The sequence below is a fragment of the Arachis hypogaea genome, chromosome 5 (assembly GCF_003086295.3).
Source record: "Arachis hypogaea cultivar Tifrunner chromosome 5, arahy.Tifrunner.gnm2.J5K5, whole genome shotgun sequence".
NCBI lineage: Eukaryota > Viridiplantae > Streptophyta > Magnoliopsida > Fabales > Fabaceae > Arachis > Arachis hypogaea.
In genome coordinates, this window is record NC_092040.1 from 107393419 (window position 1) to 107408767 (window position 15349).

Here is a 15349-nt window from a genome sequence, read left to right on the forward strand (position 1 = left end):
TTAATAATTTTTAATATTTTTTATTGAAAATAATCCTCGCAAAATATAAATCCAAATGAGAAGCCATTATTATTAGAGACGGATTTATTTGCAAGTGTATGGGGTAATTGTCCCATTAAATTTTTAAAAATAAATAATAAGTATATATGGTTTATTCATTTTTATTATTTTATTTAATTTAGTTTTCGTATTATGTATAATAATCATTTTCGTTAAAAGAATTTTACTATGAATATTATAGAGTGTCAACTCTCTAATTAAATGGTAAAAAATATTTAAATAATTACTTGATAGAAAAATAGACATTAATAAAAAAATAAAAAATAATTAATAAAATGTGAGTTGATAGATATATAGGATATTTGACGAAAAATACTTTTAAATTAATATAAAAATTAAAAAAATATTTTTAAATTAATATATTTTTGATATGTTAATTAAATTATTTAAAATTTGATTAATATATTTTGAATTTTTAATATCTAAATATATTTTTATTAAATTTTTATTATTTTTATATATTATTTTTATCTTTATCACTAAAATTTTTTGGATCCGCTGCTAATTATTTTCTCTTTGTAGTTCGTTCAGTCCCCATCTTGGCCCTATTTCAAATTGCTTTATTTAACACCTACATGTGTTCAGTTATTAATATTTAATAAATAAGCTGCCCATCATAAGATTCTTCACCGACATATATATTGATACTGCATCAGGGCATTGTCTTAGTTGGGAAACTTAAAGCATTTTAAAGAGTTGGGGAAAGAATCCATTTTTGTGGATGATATGGAAGCCATACTGCCATACACATGGTATGGAACTTGCTGGGATGCCCCTAAAGAAGTAGTATTTTAAAAGTGACCATTTTGTTGGATGTTCTTGTATTTGTGTTTAGTTGTTGGATTTTGGTATGGTCCGAAGTCCGAACTAAGCAAGGCATTAAAGACGTGGGACACGTCAGTTAATGTTACCGAATTATCATGTTCCCATGTAGTCTTGGAAAAACAAAGTATTGTGATTAAGGAAAATCATACTAAATAACTCTGATATTTGTCTACAATTTTAATTTTAATTTTATCACTAGTATTTTATAAATAATCTAACTTACCTCCTCGCTAAAATTATTAATAGTTAATAATTTTTTCTTCTAAATTTATCCTTTTTGTACCATTTCTTCTTTCTTTTTCCAACCAATTAGGCAACCATAACAATACCTCTTTTAATTATTTTTATAAATTCATATTTATTGGCGTTCAAACTGTCAGGGTAAAATATTTTTTTATTTTTTTCTATTATTTACATTAATTACGTTTTCAGGTATATGTTATATCAATGAAATATTTAAATAAATTATAAAACAAAATAATAATATAAAAAATTATTCAAAATTAATTAAATAGTAAACTTACAGGTTTATTCAAAATAATTAACTAAAATAAATGAATTTTTTATTTAAATTAAATAAATATATAAATTATAAAATATATAAATGGTGATGTATTTACAAAAATACATTATAAAACATATTTTGAATACTGAGAGATTAATCTAAGATTGAGTATATCTTGATGTCTGAGACTCCGTATTGTGACCGAATGACACCAAATCATATTCAGGGTATATCCGAAATATGTATTAAGATAGAGATCATATATTGAACACCCAAGATATGCGAAAATTGAGAATAGGATCTCAGTATCCGAAATATATACAAGTGGCGTAATTGTGGTCTTAGCATTCGAGATACACTCGGATACATATATAAGGTTACAACATTCGAAATTATTGTGTATAACCATCATTTTTTAAAACTTTTTGATCTTCTAAATGCTTAAGTTCGAGTTCCTTCAAAAAAAATATGACCCTCGATAATATGTCTGTAATGAAGATATCAACAAACTAAATGCTACTTGATACGTAGTTGAATGCATACGCATTCTACTACCACGCATCGAGTGATCTCTCTTTGTTTTGTGATTTTTTAATTTGTGTATAGAATTTAATCTTTATTTTGGTGGTAATAGTAAATGGTAATAGTGATAAGCAAAAGATGAATAAATAGTAAGTAGTGAGTGAAAGTTAGAGAGAATACTTTTTATTTTATTTTTATTAGTAATATTTTGGGCAAAAAATTATTATTTGGATAAAAAAAGTCATTTTTAAAAATAATTAAAACAGTGAAGATGATTTTAAAATAAAAAATATTATAGACAAGATAATATAATTTTAATTTTAACAATAAATTTTGAGAACGAAAAAAGTACTTAAGGTTTTTGAATTGAATATTTTCTTTTGAAAACATCCAATACTCAAATAATTATACATTTTACAACATCATTTAAGGACTCTTTTATATATAGTTTATAGAAAAATTCTATGGTACTTAGTGAGTCACTGAGGATTGAAGGCAATTTTTTTTAAATAAAAAATTAAAAAAAATACATTCTAAATACATCAATGAGACATACATCACATCAATTTGTAAAATTTTTAATCATGTTGGAATTGATGCATCTATGGTATTATTATAGAATAAAAAATGGGATAAATTATTAGTTATATTTGAGTAAAACTAAAATTAAAATAATTTCACTCATAAAAATATACATTAATTTAATATTTATTAAAATATTTAATTATTTTTTTATTTTTATAATTTTATTAAATTTGTAATTTTTATAATTAAGTTTTATAAATTGACATGATGTATGTTTCACTCGCTTGTTTAGAATATTTTTATTTAATTTAATCTTTTATTTTTTATGTTAAAAAATTTGCCTTCAATCCTCAATTACGGACACGTAAGGTCAGTATATCATGTTTGTTTTTACGGTAAGCATAATAGAACTTCTCTATAGTCTATATCCATCTTTTTTTTATTGTTGGTAAAAATTTTTGACTCAATTATACTACATATACAAATTTTTTTGACTTACAAATCATATAAGTTGGGTTAAGCCCAACAAAAATTACTCTCACCCAACTCAAGCGTGTTAAACATATAACACCCTACCACACCCAACTTTACGCTTAAGTTGTAAAATAGAAGTGATATGGTATTACGACTTCCAAAATAGAAAGTATATATATATATATATATATATATATATATATATATATATATAATAGCAGAAGAATATATTAGTCTAGGAGTCTTGAAAAATAGATAAGACAAAAATCGCGAAATAAAAGCGCAACGCTCAAGAAATGAGTTAACTTACGTGTTAAGAAAACTATAACTATCAAGCATAAGATAATAAAAGTAGGAGTAGAGGGTCAAAGATACAAAATAACAAGCTCCTAACTCAACCCGCGAAGTTAAGGCTGACTGGAGAATATATATACATATATATACAAATTCAAAACCCAAATGTACATAAACAAAATCCTGTCTCTCCGTAAGCGTCTAAGAGGATCAAAAGGAACAAGTTATGCGGAGAGAAAACTAAGTACATATATATACATCACTACACAATAAAATAACCTGATAACCACTTCGCTTCAGAAGTCCAGACGCCTAGCGAGGTGCCTCTCGACCTGCATCTGAAAAAACAACAACATAGTATGGGGTGAGAACCAGAAATTCTCAGTATGGTAAAGGTGCCACACACATAAGATATAAGGTTATGGGAATGCTAGAGGCAATCCTAGAACGCCGACACTCAGATTATAGAGCTTAAAATATTAAACAGAAGCCATAAAATGTGGTTTTCTAAAAGTATCTAAGCCTAGCTTAACTTATTCTTAAACCTAAGTCACACTGCTTTTCCTCCATACCTCCATCTCCTTCGACAAATCATAGACAAATAAGTAGTTAAAAGTAAACACAAGAAGGTTACAAGTACTGCAGGTAACAATTATACATTTAGCATAGCAAGTACACTTAGGCACATCCAGTTAATGCACAAACAAGTAATTCAAGTAGTATGCACATGATGCATGCCTGTCCTATGTCTGATGAGTCTCATCTGTCGGTTATCAAGCCAACCTGACAAGTTCGGTTTGCTAAACCTTTGGACTGTCCCCCGACGTGCATCCCCATGAATCTATGAATAGATTTTTCTCATATTTATATCAAATCGCTCAATGGGGGTACCATTCCTGGGAATTTGTGAGTGTCCGGTCACCCTTACGTCGTAGGGTCAACAGAGTATCGAGTGTTCAACCTGGTACACGTGGTGGCAAGTCATGGTACTTTACCCAAGAAATCTCGTATCTCAGATCATTTAATTAATCAAGCCAAGTATCATACATGATCATTCATTTGATTATTCAAGTCAAGTATCATACATGATCATCCGTAACATTTCATAATCAATTCATCACTTTTTAGCTTTACTTCGTCTCCAAATTATCCCCATTTCCTAACTTCATCTGATTATCAGGTTTAATACTACTAACTATGACCAAAGGAATGAAAATAGAGGTTTAGAAGTTTGAAATAGGGTTTAAAACTCAAAAATCTTGTTTGCTAGAACAGGGGCCACACATACACATGAGAGTGTAAAAATGCAGCTCGCGCGCGCATCCCCTTGTCATGCATACGCGTAAATGAGTACTTCATGTCATGCGTACGCATGGCCATGCTTACTAGCTCCTTACGCGTACGCATAGAACCAGTCGCGTACGCTTCGCCGAAAAATTCCATGCCACGCGTACGCGTGGACGTACATGCTTTCAAAAAAATCAGATTCAGCAGCAAGCTGCAGAATTGAAAAAAGGAAATCAGTTTTTAGTTTAAATCTTCCAACACCCATAACTTCTTCAATTTAAAATATTTTTCACCCGTTCTTCGAATAGCATAAACTTCATGAACGCAATTTTTACTTTAAAACAATTGGAAGCAAATTGAGGGTTCGGAAACCAAGTTATGCCTTGCTGAAGTTCGACAAAAAATCAACTTTTATAAACTTTCAAAACCTCTTTCCCATTCAAAACAAATCCCATGATACCAACACAACAACCTGCATTTGCTACACAAAATGTCCTCCTTCCTCAATACAACAACCACATAAAAGTCATACTTCACTCCAACAATAATTACATTTACACATGCCAAATCCTACAACCAGAATGTGAGAATAAAGGAAGGATAAGAGTAATTTTAGGAAGTAAAATTAAAATTGAGTTTTAATAGGAGAGAACTCAAAATGTTTAGTAAGGAGTTTTTGTCGGAGAATTTTATTCCTATTCGTTGAAGTTATAGCATAGAGATACTATATATACGTCTCAAGAATTGTAATTGATATCATCAACAATAACAACTATATATATTCACATCTTCTTTTCATATTATTATTATTATTTTATTTTATTTCCTTTTCTCTTTAATAATTATATAGCGAGTGCATTATTGTGAGTAGTGTTCAATTTCATATTACTTTGTAGCTATTAGAAGTCAAAATTCCCCTGCAGACTCGACAATTGGTATCAAGAGCCAACATTATATTATTCATTATTTGAGTGGTAAAATTCAATTTTGAATATAATGGCTTCTACTAGTAGTAATGTCAAAGTAGGCAAATATGAAATCGAGAAGTTCAATGGGAAAAATGATTTTTCCTATTGGAGGATGCAGATGAAAAATCTGCTTATATCACAAAAGTTACACAAGGCACTAGCAGGAAAAGAGAAAAAGCCGGAAGGAATGGAAGATGAGGATTGGAAAGAATTAGATCTTGAGGCACGGGCGGCAATAATCTTATGCCTTGAGAGGGATGTTGCTTTCTTGGTGAACGAAGAAGCAACTGCAGCAGGCGTCTGGTTAAAGTTAGAGAGTAACTTCATGACGAAGACTCTAACTAACAGGATCTACTTAAAATCCAAATTGTATACATGCAAGATGGAGGAAGACACCTCAATCCGAGAATATATCAATAAGTTCGACAGGATCATATCAAACTTAAAGGATATAGATGTGAATGTTGATGATGAAGACCAGGCACTCATATTGTTACTTTCATTACCGAAGTCCTATGAAAATCTGGTGCAGACATTGATGCTGGTGGGTGACACTCTGACCATGGATGAGACGAGGGCATCACTTTTAGCAGATGATCTACGTAAGGTTGCTACAAGTGTAATGTCATCTTCAATTGGAAGAGAGTATAATGATCAAGCACAAGGATTGTTCGCGGCTAGAGGAAGGACTAATGAAAGAGGAAAAGGTAATAAGCGTGGAAAGTCTAGGACAAAATCTAGACCTCACGCGGAGAGAACATGTTTTAAATGTGGTGAGGCTGGACATTTTAAAGCAAATTGTTCAAATAAGAAGATAACTTTCAAGAAACAGAACAACGACAACCCAAAAGAAAAGCAAGAAGCAAGCTACGTCTCAAATGATGAGGAAGATTGTTACTCTGTGACAGAACAATCTTATGAAATCTTCGACAAGTGGATTCTTGATTCAGGAGCCTCTCACCATATGTGTCCAAATAGGAAGTGGTTTACTACCTATGAAAGCATAAATGGTGGCACAGTTTTAATGGACAATGATCATGCTTGTAAAACTGTGGGATTGGGTACTGTAAGAATCAAGATGCATGATGGTGTCGTAAGAACCTTAAAGGATGTGAGACATATTCCAGACTTGCGGAAAAATCTGATCTCCATAGGTTTGTTGGAGAAAAATGGTTGCAAAATAGTTGCGGAAAATGGGGTACTGAAAGTTGTTCGTGGTTCTTTGGTAGTGATGAAAGGAGTTCGTCACGGTAATCTTTATTCCCTTTTAGGGACAACAGTTATAGGTGAGTTAGCAGTTGGAATCGGTCGAAGTAGAGATCAAACAGATTGCACGAGAATATGGCACATGCGGCTTGGACATATGTCAGAGAAAGGTCTATCATTGCTTTGTGGACAAGGTTTGCTGAAGAATATGAAGAAACCACAAATGGAATTTTGTGAGCATTGTGTGTATGGAAAGGCACATAGGGTGAAGTTTTCTACAAGCAAGCATAAAAGCAGAGGGTTGTTAGACTACGTGCATACTGATGTTTGGGGCCCGGCTAAAGTTACTTCCAAGGGTGGTTCCAGGTATTTTGTTACTTTTGTTGATGATTATTCCAGGTATGTTTGGATTTACTTCCTCAAACATAAGAATGAGGTATTCGATACTTTTAAGCGATGGAGAGCAATGGTTGAAAACCAAACAGGTAGGAAGCTGAAAACTCTACGATCTGATAATGGCACAGAGTACACGGATGGGGCTTTCAAGGAGTTTTGTGACCGAGAAGGCATTACAAGACACTGGACAGTTAGAGAAACACCACAACAGAATGGAGTCGCCGAACGACTGAATCGTACGCTACTTGAGAAGGCAAGGTGTATGCGCTCTAATTCTGGGTTAGGCAGAGAATGGTGGCCAGAATCGATTGCTACAGCTTGCTACATAGTGAATCGATCCCCACATTCTTCTCTAGATGGAGACACACCTTATAAGGTATGGTCAGGGGAACATGCAGATTACGAGAAACTCAGAGTCTTTGGATGCACAGCCTATTATCATGTTAAAGATAATAAGCTTGATGATAGAGCTAAGAAGGCAATCTTTTTGGGGTATCCAAGAGGGGTTCAAGGCTATCGCCTTTGGAGTGTAAATGATTCTAAGTTTGTAATTAGCAGGGATGTTACCTTTGATGAACGATCTATGGTAGCTTTGTCTAAAGATGTGGTGCCAGATGATGGTGATGTTGGAAAAACTTCAAATACTCAAGTGGTGGAGATAGAGTCTAAATACCAAAAAAATAGACTCTAATAATGTTCAGGTGGAGCATCCTAATGCTACTCGAGATGACGCAGAAGATGAACTTGATCATGAGGAAATTCAGCGAGAAAATGCACATGCATTACAACAGCAGCAGCAGGATTCTTTGGCATCTACTAGGCCAAAGAGGAATTATAAATTTGTTCAGAAGTTCGGGTCAGACAAGCCTTTGAGACATTATGGGCAGCTAAACCTGGTAGATTATGCACTCTCAGTGGAGGATGATGAGCCGGTCACCTTCAAACAGGCTATCAAAGACAAAGATAGAGAGAGTTGGTTTGTCGCTATGGAGGAAGAGATGCAATCTCTTCATAAGAACAAGACATGGGATGTGGTCCCATTGTCCGTGGGAAAGACTGCAATTGGTTGTAAGTGGGTGTATAAAAGAAAAGAAGATCCTACTAAGTCAGATGGTACAAGATTCAAAGCTAGGTTAGTAGCAAAGGGATTTGCACAGAAAGAAGGTGTTGATTACAATGAGATATTTTCTCCTGTGGTGAAACACACTTCCATACGGGTGCTTTTAAGTCTTGTCGCTCATAGTAATCTTGAGTTGGAACAACTAGACGTGAAGACTGCATTCTTGCACGGTGACTTAGAGGAAGAAATCTACATGTATCAACCTGAAGGTTTCAAGGTTGAGGGTAAAGAAAGTCAGGTATGTCGCTTGAGGAAATCGCTATATGGATTAAAACAATCTCCTCGGCAATGGTATAAGCGATTTGACTCGTTTATGTTAAAACAAAGTTTTTCCAGAAGTAATTATGATTGTTGTGTATACATTCGTAAGCTTCCTGGAGGTGATTATATCTATCTTCTATTGTATGTGGATGACATGCTTATTGCCTCTAAGAGCAAGGTAGAGATAGATATGTTAAAGGTTCAACTTGGTAAAGAATTTGAAACAAAAGACTTGGGTGCTGCACGAAAAATATTAGGCATGGAAATTAAAAGAGAGAGATCAAGCCAAAAATTGTTCTTGAGCCAAAGAGGATACATTGAGCGCGTCATTGAAAGGTTTGAAATGAAAAATGCTAAATCGGTGGTAACGCCGTTGGCTCCACATTTTAGGCTCTCTGGTAAACAATCTCCCACAACAGCAGAGGATAAGGCTTACATGGAAAATGTACCTTATGCTAGTGCAGTCGGTAGCCTAATGTATGCTATGGTATGTACACGCCCAGATATTTCACAGGCAGTCAGTGTTGTTAGCAGATTCATGGCAAACCCGGGTAAGGTACACTGGGAAGCAGTCAAGTGGATATTAAGATACTTGAAGGGTACCATTGACACAGGTTTATGCTTTAGTGGAAAATCATGTCAAATCAGCGGCTTTGTTGATTCTGATTATGCTGGTGATCTAGATAGAAGACGTTCTATGACTGGTTATGTATATAAAATACAAGGTGCTCCAGTTAGTTGGCGATCGATGTTACAAGCTACAGTGGCACTATCTACTACAGAAGCTGAGTACATGGCAGTAGCAGAAGGGGTGAAAGAAGCATTGTGGCTAAGGGGTCTTCTAGATGATTTGGGGTTGAAGCAAGATTGCGTGAATCTGAGTTGTGATAGTCAAAGTGCAATTCATTTGGCTAAAAATTAGGTTCATCATGCTCGTACTAAGCATATTGATGTAAGATATCACTTCGTGCGCGATGTTATAGAGAAAGGTAACATTTCTCTTATAAAAGTACACACAGATGAAAACCCTGCTGATATGTTGACTAAAGTAGTGTCAGGAAACAAGTTCCAACACTGTTTGGAATTGCTCAATATTGCTTCATGTTAGGCATTACATGGAGAAATAGAAGAACTACGATTGGTTGATCCTGAACAAGGACACGTACGCAGTCATTGTAAAATTGACACAACCATATATGAATACCACACTTTGATCGTCCAAAATTTGAGTAGATTTCAAATTGTGACCGAGGTGGAGAATTGTGAGAATAAAGGAAGGATAAGAGTAATTTTAGGAAGTAAAATTAAAATTGAGTTTTAATAGGAGAGAACTCAAAATGTTTAGTAAGGAGTTTTTGTCGGAGAATTTTATTCCTATTCGTTGAAGTTATAGCATAGAGATACTATATATACGTCTCAAGAATTGTAATTGATATCATCAACAATAACAACTATATATATTCACATCTTCTTTTCATATTATTATTATTATTTTATTTTATTTCCTTTTCTCTTTAATAATTACATAGCGAGTGCATTATTGTGAGTAGTGTTCAATTTCATATTACTTTGTAGCTATTAGAAGTCAAAATTCCGCTGCAGACTCGACACAGAACCATAGCTCACAAATTACATAATTATATCCTCAAATCAATAATTACAATTTGCCAAACCATCAACTAATCCACAGCACCATACCAATCCATATTTAACAACAAAATACTAAGTAACAATACACACATACATTTCAACCTATTCTATGGTCATTTAGCCTAAGTTTTCACAAAACATTATATATTAAATGCAAGAAACCTAGACCATACCTTGACCGGTTTTCTCGTAGTGATCAAGACAGCTTATTAACACAAGCACAGCCCAAAAACCTCAACAAAACACTAGTATTTAGCTTCTTCCAAGTTTCAATATCCACAATTTCAAGCTTCAATTATTTATTCACAACCTAATGCACATTTATAACACATATATACCCACTTTAATATCCAAAACATAAATTTATATTTAAATCGAATTTATGGTATCCTCACCTTGCCCAAGCTTCATATAAGTAAGAGTGAACGTTTTTCTCAAGCTAATTGGATCCTAAAACATCAAAAAGTAAGGAAATTGAACATCTCTATTCAATTTTCAAAAATTTGGGGGAAGAGAAGGCTGAGAGTGAATAAGAAAATTACCAATGAAATTGTTCTGATAGAAATGTAGAGTTCGACGTGGTGGACGCATGACCGCAAACAGTACGACGATTGGAGCTCAAACGAAGGAGTTACGGTGATTTGAAGTACCGTAAGGGTTATGGAATGCTTCTCTTCTCCTTCCCTCATGTTGTGTTTCATCGCTATTTATTGCTGAACTAGGGAAGATGAGAAGCCTGGGTTCATTTCAAGTGCTGGGCCGGTTGGGCCTATGGGCCCGATTTGAGTCCGGTTCGACCCGTTCGGTCAAATCTTGGGACGAATTCTTCGAAATTAGTGTCAAAATTTTTATTTCGATGAGCTCTATCCTAATTTAATATAATATTCTCATTTCTAATTTTCTAATTTTCTTTATTAGAAATCAATTTATTGACTAATTACTTACTAATTTAACGGAGTTTACAAAATACGTGCATTACTCAACCGTTTCCAAAGCGCGTTATTCACCATTATGAACAACTCTTCTTCTTCTTCTTCGATCAAAACCACAACCATCAAGATTCAAAGAATATTCAAAAACTTTGAAGAAACTTTCAAACTCCTTGCCAAGACTCGACGAAATCAACAAGCAAACATGTTAATTTATATTTATTTTTGATCATGCAAGATATTAATTTAGTGTAATTTATAAGTATTAGCTATATTCTTTGATTTTTTTAATGATGAAGAAAAAAATGTGCTATTATTGTTTAAAAAGATAGAAAAACTCTCGTTTAACATAAAAAAATTTACATAAATAATTAAAAATATTTATGCAAATATTTATAAATGCAAGACTTTAGAATTTACATATAATGTGAATCAAGCTAAGTCATTTATAAAGTTAAATTTATAAGTATTAATCAACCACAAAATCAATATAGATAAAGAGTATTTATAAATTAATATATTAATATTAATTATTAATATTAATATTAAATATAAACAATTAAAGATAGACTATTTTGGCTTAATTTAGGGTCCATTTGAAAAGTTTTAAAAGTAATTTTTTTGAATTTTTTATTTATAAAAAATAGTAGTATTAATGTCTGGTGCAATTTTTAAAATTAAATTACAATTTTCTAAGAAGTTATTATTTATTAGGAACTTATAGAGAAATTAAAAAAAAAAGATTGCTCTCATAATATTACATACTATTTTTTTATCACATTTTTAGAATTAAAAATTCAAATACAAAATAATTTATTTATAAATTACTTTTAATATAATTATTTATTGTTTAAACTATTTTAAAAAAAAAACTTAATTAAACTCTCTATTTAAATTGTACCTTATTCTATAACGGATGTATCCGTACATAGATAAATGCTTTGCTGGTTTTAACTGTAATCAAGTTTCTTTTCATTCCATAACCAAAAGTTACGTTCAATAACCAAAAGTCACAACTATTAACTATACAAGTTACGTGACTTTTGAATTGAGTACTAAGCATGTAGTGAGTGAGTATATATATATATATATATATACACACACTAACCCTCTATTTCGAAGCATAAGAAACAAAATAATATAAATGTGTGTTTTTAATTTCTTATTCAAGAAAATTGAAAATTTATTATTATTTTTAAATAAAATATTTATAGATTTTATTATATTTTAGAAAAATATTATTATTAACTCTATAATAATTAAATATGGAAATAAATATTTTTTTTAAAAAATGTCTTAAAATTACAACATAATTAAAATTTTGTCATCTTCATATTATTTTTTCACAATTTTTGAAAGATATTTAAGAAAATGGCTCAAGATCAAACACCATATTTAAAATTATGAATAAAAAATTTATCAAGTTAGATCGTTTTGATGGAACAAATTTCAATCGTTAAAAGAACAAAATGATTTTTTTTTCTTAGGATTCTTAATCTTGCACATATTATTGATCCAAAGACTACACTTATTATTGATGCCGTTGAAAATGCTCCACCAAAAGAGAAGAAAAAGATTACTCAATTAATCAAAGGATTTCCTTGATGAATTTCACCAACAATCAAAGAAAGTGTTTCATAAAGTTGATTCAAAATCAAGACAGAAAGGTCGATGAGGTTTTTGTGATAAATCATGATGGCCAAGGACAAGTAGTTATTTATCTGAATTTGGACTGACTTTGAGCAGAAAACAAAAGAATTAAGGTAAAGTAAGAAGAAAATTACATGTTCACTATTAGACATAGGGTCTCCATTAAAATCTATGTTGTTTTAGATGAAACTCGATATGGAATTTGAATCAAAATTAATGTCAAAATTACCTTCAGAGTAAGTCGACCATGACACGAATTCACCATTAATGAGTAGGCCACTCAAGGTCGAAATGTCCATAAGAGTTAAGCTCATCATTCCATGAGAAAAGTAAAAGTTGTTGGTGGCAGGACACTAAAAGTACAAACTAGCCCATAGTAAAAGAGTAATGTAAGACAAATAAAAAATAGCTAATTCTAAGATATGAATGATATTTAAGAATTCTCAAATCAACTTATATGTAGATGCAAGTCGAGACATCCAAGTCGAAAAAAGAGGACTCAAATTTTTAGGAGAGCAGTTTTAAAAACTTGATCAGTAAAATATGAAGCCTTGACATTATTACAGAAAATTAAAAGTAAATGTTCTTGTGGTGTAGGGAAGAAAGAAAAAATAGAATCAATTTGCTTTTGAGTTGCCAAAGGACCAAAGAACGAATACAAGACTCCATTAACTAAGAATGGAAAAAATACCTAGCGACACTTGAGATTAGAGGTTTCTACCTTTAGGTTTTAGGCTCTTAAAACTCCATCTTCATCATAGAATGCTTTTTCAGCCACTAATAATGGAGGAAGAGGAAGGAATTTATCTCCTTCTTAACTGTGAAATGCGTGTTACTCGAAAAGAAAATGATTAGGATTTTCAGGAGACAAGCTTCTTGAAAATTGGGGATGATTTGATTTAAGGAGTGGAACATTTTATTTAAGAAAAGTCTCATTAAAGCTCAAAAAGTAAAAAGTTATGCATTCTCATAAAAAGCATGCGTGTTATTTTAAACGAGGCATAATTGTTTTTCAAATTTTAAAGAATTCGAAAGGTTACACGTGCTCGACACGAAGAATATTAAAATTGGTACTTTTGAACAAAATAACAAATTTTAAAGGGATAATTTGTTGGTACGAAAATACATTTTTTTCGACAAGAAGACGTTTTGACTGCCAATGGTTTTGACTACAAAAGCAGAGACAGGTAAGTTTGAAGTTGAAAAAAGATAGTGTAAAGATTATCAAAGTCGAAAGATAGTTATTGCTTTTTCTTGAACATCAAGGTTTGCTACTCGACCATCAAAACCAAGTGGAATACATGGGACTTGAAGATCAAAGAAGACGTAGGTGTTAAAACTTGAGGATCAAGATTATTTGTGGTTAAAATAAGGTTATGGTTGAAAAAAAAGAAAAAGAAGTAAGATAGTAGACAACATACTTCAAGGCAAGTTCATCTCTATGACTTATAAATAGTTGAGACTTAGAAAAAGTTTCGGGACTTCAATCAAAAATACTAAATCATCACATAAACTCATAAAATTCTCAATCTCTACAATGCAACAAAAGAACATAAAATATAAATACATGTGAATATTAGAAATCAATATTTATTTATTTATTTATTTATTTTACTTATTTGGTTTATTATCGTTTATTTTATTTAAATTTTATTATTATTTTACTTTGATCAATATTTTACAATTTTTATTGTTGTTTATTCTTTTAATATTCTCTCACTAGTAATTTTGACGTAAAATTGTCTTTGATACCATAATCAAATAATTTTCGAATCGAATTCACTATTTTTTCAAATAAATTATATCTACTTTTCGATATTTAAAATATTGATATAAACTTAATTTTAACATTCTATCAAAACACACCGTCGAAATTAAAACACACCGTCGAAATTACAAAAAATCTAGTGAAACAATTACAATAACCGATTGTTAATGTTTCTAAGAGCTCATACACAGGATATCAATTTAATTAATTTCTCATACTCAAGAGATAAATGCATGACATACACGTTTCCAAATATGTCGACGTCCAACAGCCCCACATAGCTACTCACTTATTGTTTGGACAATTCCAATAATGTCCTCTCACTTTCGATGTTCTCTTTCTTTTTTTTTCTTTTTTTTATAAAAAGAAAAAACACATAAATAATAATATTTAAATGCAATCAAAAGAAAAATACATTTCAAACAAACATAATTGGCTATTTAACATAATCATATATAAGTTAATTTCATAAAAATATATTGTAATTTTGTAAAGTTCGTTTGACGACCTTTTGATTAAGATTAATTGTAATCATATTAAGATTTATACTGAAACAAATAGTTAATGATGTAGAATTAATTTAACTTGATTCCCATGTAGCACTCAAAAGCTAAATGATCTTGTTTGGTTATAAAATTTTGTAGAGCAATAACATTTCTTACATAAAATTATATGGTCGCAAAATTATATGATTATAACAATACTCTCACTCCCTCTCTCTTGCTAGTACCATGAAAATTTAAACCTTAATTACGCACATGAATTAAAAAATATTAGAAATATCTTCTAAATAAATTCAAATAAATATAGAAATTACCATCCTTAATTATCATATTTTCCTATATTTATTCTCTCTTATACACTTTCTCCCCGTTAATTATCTAACAAGGTAACCAAACAATATATATA